Source organism: Rhamphochromis sp. 'chilingali', assembly GCF_963969265.1.
Source record: "Rhamphochromis sp. 'chilingali' genome assembly, chromosome: 5".
Classification (NCBI taxonomy): Eukaryota; Metazoa; Chordata; class Actinopteri; order Cichliformes; family Cichlidae; genus Rhamphochromis; species Rhamphochromis sp. 'chilingali'.
In genome coordinates, this window is record NC_137932.1 from 19,528,264 (window position 1) to 19,534,626 (window position 6,363).

General features: G+C 38.1%; 1 long non-coding RNA gene across 1 annotated transcript; it reads right to left on the minus strand.

Annotated features, from left to right (window-relative positions):
* Positions 1-205: 205 nt before the first annotated feature.
* LOC308397471 lies at positions 206-2,383 on the minus strand. Its single transcript, XR_013971779.1, has 3 exons — positions 2,301-2,383; positions 1,291-1,383; positions 206-1,160 (listed from the first exon to the last, which is right to left on the minus strand). It is a non-coding gene; the product is annotated as an uncharacterized lncRNA (long non-coding RNA).
* Positions 2,384-6,363: the final 3,980 nt, after the last annotated feature.

Here is a 6,363-nt window from a genome sequence, read left to right on the forward strand (position 1 = left end):
TATAACTAACCTTGTTGATTTAAATTGAGAAGACTAAATAAAACCTACTCAACCAAAACAAGCTGTACTTACTTTGAGAAATAACATGTTATATTTACTCCACCCAGTTATGTCAACCGGTTCCACACAACTGGGTTAGTGAAATATAAAATGTATGATATATTTAATTTGAACAACAAATTTTAAGTAAATCTGATAAATCTACTCACCCAAAACACGCTCTACTGAAACTATAGGATTAAATCACTTTAACAGAATTGCAACTTAGTCTATTTAAGTTTGTAAATTAAATAAATCGAACACAAGTTTATTCAGTTAACCTAACTTTAATAACACTTTGTGTAAAACTTGTTGAAGCACACTTTGAGCAATTCAAATGCTTCTAGATCTTTTCCCCCAAACAATCTTTACATATATTCAAGTGCATTTTAGGTGCAGGAAGACAAGATACAGAATGTCATGTTAAACTGAAATGATTAAAACTGGAAAGTGTTGTGATTCCAACATTTTTAACATTAACATGACTTAATTTAAACTTGATTGGGCTACAATGAAAAGCCCACAATACAGCCCTGCAAACAGCAGGTAGAAATTACTTTTGTGTCATTTTTGTCCATATTTAGAAAAATAACCTTTGCTTCAAAACTTAAACTGAAGTCCAAAGTTAGGAGCAGTCTTTTTCAGTGTAGTTGGATGTTGGTAAAGGTTCAAGAACAAAGAACGCAGAAAAGTGAAAGGCCTTGCAGAAGTTCTTGTGGCAATTCAAACTGAACAGTTTATGAAGTGCAAGGAGAAGGGTTCGAGAACCTTAAAGTTCAGTGTCCTCTATAGTTCACTGCAGGCTGTTTCACTCAAGCAGTTTGTTTTTCAGAACCTGCACCTTCATGGATAGGTTGTTCCCATCCAACTCCATCAGCACCTTCTGAAGAAATTCAAATGTGTATTTCAGGTGCTTTGGGTAGCTCAGATTTAGACTATAGATTAGTCCAAGCAGGAGGGCACAACCCTTTGCCACATCACTAAGAGCTTGCAGCACAGTGCATCCTTCTATGATGACACCAATGTCCTCAGGTGTATCTGCAGAGTTTGCTCTCATGTCTGACAACATAGACTCCCAAAGTCAGCTGCTCTGTTTCTCTGCTTGCACCAAGATCCACATCCTTTAAATAAAAATTAAAAAAAGATAAGTTAATTGCGTACATATACATATGGACAAGTAAGTCCACCTTCCATTTCCAATCCCAAATTTAAAAAAGGAAAATAACTGATCGTTTTCCTTTTTTAACTTACCAAGAATTCCTTGAACAGGTCATCTGGCTTTTCATTTAAGTAGACACAGACAGCTTTCAGAATGCATTCCTGTCAAACATCAACGCTGGGATTCTGGTGGAGATAAGAACTCAATATGAGAGAAGTTTCCTATTTTGGTTCCTTTCAACCTCTTTACAAAACAAAGTCAAAAATATTAACACATAGCAGATATGTGATTAAGCAATGTTTCATAACTCACATCAGTGATGTGCAGTGAGGTTCATGATTGGTAAGGCACTGACTCCTCTGTGTCAGATTAACAAATATATGAACCCAAAAATCGAAGCTTTTCAATTTTGACATTACGTGAAAGCTTTCATTTTTGCTTTAATCAATTCTAGATTGTTCAACAATATATTTAATAATTGTGCCCCTAAAAATATTAAAATTAAATAGAAGATTAGAACTGGGCAATATGGACTTAAAATCCTATCATGACATTTTGTGGATAACAATAAGTCTGTGAAGGTTCACAGTCATCCCCAGGTCATCGTAGTCTAAGGAGCTTGGAAAGAAAAGTGAAGCTTCTTCAGTGAAGATTTCTGACACTAAACCAGAAATCAACATAGAGTCGAATTCTTTCAAACAATGTAGCAACTTAATTGATGCACATTTCTAAAATACACTACACATTCATTTCATTCTTCAAACTACAGGATCGCTGGCGCTCCCAGTGGTCATTACTGATGTCAGGGAGCAGGTGCGGTAGATGTTGGGAGTAATTTTAAAACTGTCGGTCTTAGTAGGCAAGTCTCATCTTAACAAGAATCGCAAAAGATTTTGGAAAATTACACCGAAGCAGGTTCAACAATATTTGTTAAATGTTTTCATACTTCTAACATGTGAGAGAGGTATACAAGCTAGAGTGTTAAAAAATTTGCCAGGCATCATTTGTTTAAAAAAAATGCAAAAGTATTCCCGAAAGTGTCAGATGTGTATCAGTTAGTATACATTAATCAAATTTGTCATCCTTAAATTGTTGAACTTACCAAATAATCCTCAGATGGCGATGGATTCTATCCAGGATGCTAAGCATATGCAAGTCTCAGTTGAAAACGGCGGATGATCAAACTTCCACACTGCACATGTGCAAACTCAGAAGTACGGAGAGCCTATTAGGACAATCCTCTTTAAATTAAAGTGCTCTTCATTTTAAATGAACTTTTTACATTGGATTTAATTTACTGCATTTTGTTGTATTGAAATATTATGTTGTTAATTAAATTCAAAACAACATACTTGTGTTTAAAGTTAAAAATCAATTGGTGGCATTAGTTTTAACATGAAGCATTTACATAATGCTACCAACATCAGTGTGTCATTTCTTAGAGTGCCCTGATAGCCCCGTGCATGGGGCTAGACGGCCAACACGTTAACGAGCTAACTGCGCTAACACACTAGCTCCCATCCATGTAATTGAGCATTGCGTGGCACATCCAATATACTGTTTTACTTTAGTCCATGACGCGCTTACCTTCAGGGTCATACGTCACATGAAAACCAAAATAATTCCAAACGCCAGATCTGAATGAGGGTGGGGGAGGTTCAATTTGCCATGTTGCAAGGAGAGCTTAACTTCTGTCTGGCTAGCTTGCCCTGCACTCTTCCTTCTGACGATGCTGTCTGTGTGGAGCGCTCAGTGGATCTGCGCTCGACAGTGCAGCCCCTAGGGGTGCAACGATATTCGTATCGATATTGAACCGTTCGATACAGTGCTTTCGGTTCGGTACGCATATGTATCGAACAATACAACATTTGTAATTTATTTTATCAACTTTCCTTCTGACGATGCTGTCTGTGTGGAGCGCTCAGTGAATCTGCGTTCGACTACTCCGCCTAGGCTGCACTGTCGAGCGCAGATCCACTGAGCGCTCAACACAGACAGCATCGTCAGAAGGAAGAGCGCAGGGCACCTCCCCCACCCTCATTCAGATGTGGTGTTTGGAATTATTTTGGTTTTCATGTGGCGTATGACCCTGAAGGTAAGCGAGTCATGGACTAAAGTAAAACAGTATGTTGGATGTGCCACACAATGCTCAATTACATGGGTGGGAACTAGTGTGTTAGCACAGTTAGCTCGTTAACGTGTTGGCCGTCTAGCCCCATGCACGGGGCGATCGGCGGTAGCTCGTTAACGGAGATTTGCCTTGTTGTGGCGTTAAGGTCATTTCAACGAGATTAACCTGAAAGCACTAGTGGGAACACAACGAATATGACTGCACATTTACGCCGACATCATCCTAGTGCAAAGACAAAAACAACAAGCATGCTACTAACTTTAGCCGAGTCATTTAGACAGCTGTTAGCACGTGATTCTCCTTATGCTGCTGAGAATATAGCCCAGAAGAAGCGGATAGTATAGCTTTTATTTTGAAAAGAGACATTTCTCTGTAATAAACTCTCTTTTCCAAAGATGAGTGATTCCTCAATCAGATACAGGGCTTGCAATATCGCTAGCCCGACGTCCCGGACCTAGCGATTTTTCCAGTCGGGCTATTGTAGGAAGAAAAATATATGTCAATGCTTTTGCATTCTTTCGGAAATGTAGCTGGGTAATTATGTCATTGGCATCGGTGAGCCACTGTCAATATGTGACATATTGAAATCGTGTTTGAATTTGCGCTTGTTTTTTTGCTTTCACTTTGCAATCGTGCGAACTGTGTATAAAGAGCGACAGCACTGATCTGTGAGTGATGATAATTTGTGCACCAATTCCTCTGACATCATCTTATTAATCGTTAGCTTACTATGCAAACATGACAAGTGAAATCTCCCGCAGCAAGCTTAAACATGTGAGAGGTTGATCGCGCAGAGAATCGCTGAGCTTATGTGAGTGAGTGTGTAAAAGCATTTCAGTTCTGCTGAGCCAAATAAGACAGGTCAGGGTGAAGAAGTGACAGCCAAAGAAAAGCTTACCACAAAACGGAGAAGTTATGACAAATCAGACTATAAGGCAAAAAGAAAGTGCAGCTTTATGGTTTCATGGACAAAAGAATTTCTGTGGCTGCAATATGACGAGCTAAATAACCAGGGCTGCACATAAGTGGTCCGCAGGTGCGCATTCGCTGTCAAAATAAAAAACACGTACAAGGGTTAGGGTTAAATTTAAAAACTGTACTTTTGAGTTAAAATATATATTTATGATTTTAATAAATGACAAATTAAGAAGGCATGAACATTTTTTTTGTATCGAAAAAATATCGAACCGTGACACCAAAGTATCGAACCGAACCGAACCGTGAATTTTGTGTATCGTTGCACCCCTAATATATATATATATATATATATATATACATACTGCATTTAAAGACCCTGGCACCTGAGTAGTTGTTCTAAGGAAGACATTTTCCACTGTGTGGTTCAAGTTATTCAATTCATTCTCTCCTAAATTACACAAGTGAGCAACATTTTAGCCTTGTTTGCTCTTCTGTGAACAAAGGCTGTTCATTTTCTCCTCCACGATGTTCTTGGTTGTGTCTCTCTGCTTCATAATTTATGAGTCCACACAGCAAATGATAAGCCACACATACTGAACAATTACACCTAGAGGGATGTCTGTATGAGAGAGAGTAGTAGTAGTAATTACTGGTAAAGGCATTTGCAGTTTACATATCACATCACATTTGTCATAATAAATGTTGTGAGCTTGGACTGTCTAGTTAAATACAGGCTTTTCTGCAACACGTGTAAAGCTTTTCTTTTTTCCAGTTTAAAAACATGCAGGTCAGTACATTTGTTGACACTTTTCTCTATTGACAGTGAAACCAATGGCAGTAACATGCAATGCATAGCGTGTTTGCGGAATATGATAATATCAAACCAGACAAGTCAACTGATAATCATCTCATTGAAGATTCACATCATTACACTGATTCTTGTCAATTTCAGGTTAAATTATTGTCTGCTGTCATGGATTCAGTTCTAATTTCTGGAGAATTAGATAAACCCATTACTTTTGTTGTTGATCCATCAGTCTGTATCTGTGTCTACCCTTTTATCCTCAAGCCGTGTTGGGAACCTTTTGAAATATTTTCTGAATCAGACAGTAAACAACAGACAGAGCTGTCAATTACCAACAATATTTTTGTCTGTCTTTCTGTGAGGAGAGCTCTCCAGCTGTATTGTATTTTCTGTGAAATATTTTGTTTTTTGGATTCTGGCTTGTCTTCAGATATAAAAGGGCACATTTTTCACTCTGTAAACCGTATTGATCCATCACTCCTGAAACTATTTAGTGTCTTCTACTGAGAAAACCCTTTTACTTTATAGTGAACAACACTCTTTCTTTTGTTTTTCAGCCAAAATGTTCTGAGTGATTCTATGTGGCACGTATTGATTCTTAATTCTCTCTTACTGGGTATCATCCAACTCTGACTTTGTCTTGTCTGTCTTTATGTGACTTTCCTGCCCACAAGGAGAAAGAAAATCACACAAAACCTATTTAGTATTTGAAAATTACAAGAAAAGTGGAGGGAAGGCTGATTATACACCAGAAACTGGTTGAATAAAGATAACATAAAAGATGTGAAGGAGATATTCTTGATTGCTTTTAATAATGACTGCTATATTTTAGATATCATAACAAATCATCCTCATTTGCATGTGCAACATAGTATCTTACAGTTACAGCTGCACCTCTTGCACTGCTTCACATAGGTATTTGAAAAATATTGTGACATGTATTGTAGTCGCATAACCGGTCCTTCTCATACACTCAGTGCAGATCTTTGAAAATGAACAGTGTTACCTGCACAAGAAAAAAATAATTGTTTACATTATAAATGTACATAAGAGGAGCATGGAGCTTACACACGCTGTCATTCACTTACGGAAACTAGCAGTAAGGAAAAGGTAGAGCTCTATGTGCACACACAGGTGTAAGGTGAGACACCCTGCAGCCCCTTAATGCAAACACTGCGGCAGGTGGCTCAGGAGGTGTGATGACAGTTTAATCAGTTGAGAAATTGTGTTTTGAGAGGATCAGCCAGTCAGTGAGAGCGACGACAGTCTAATATCTAATAAAGACACTTCATAATCTGCACTTTCTGTGCA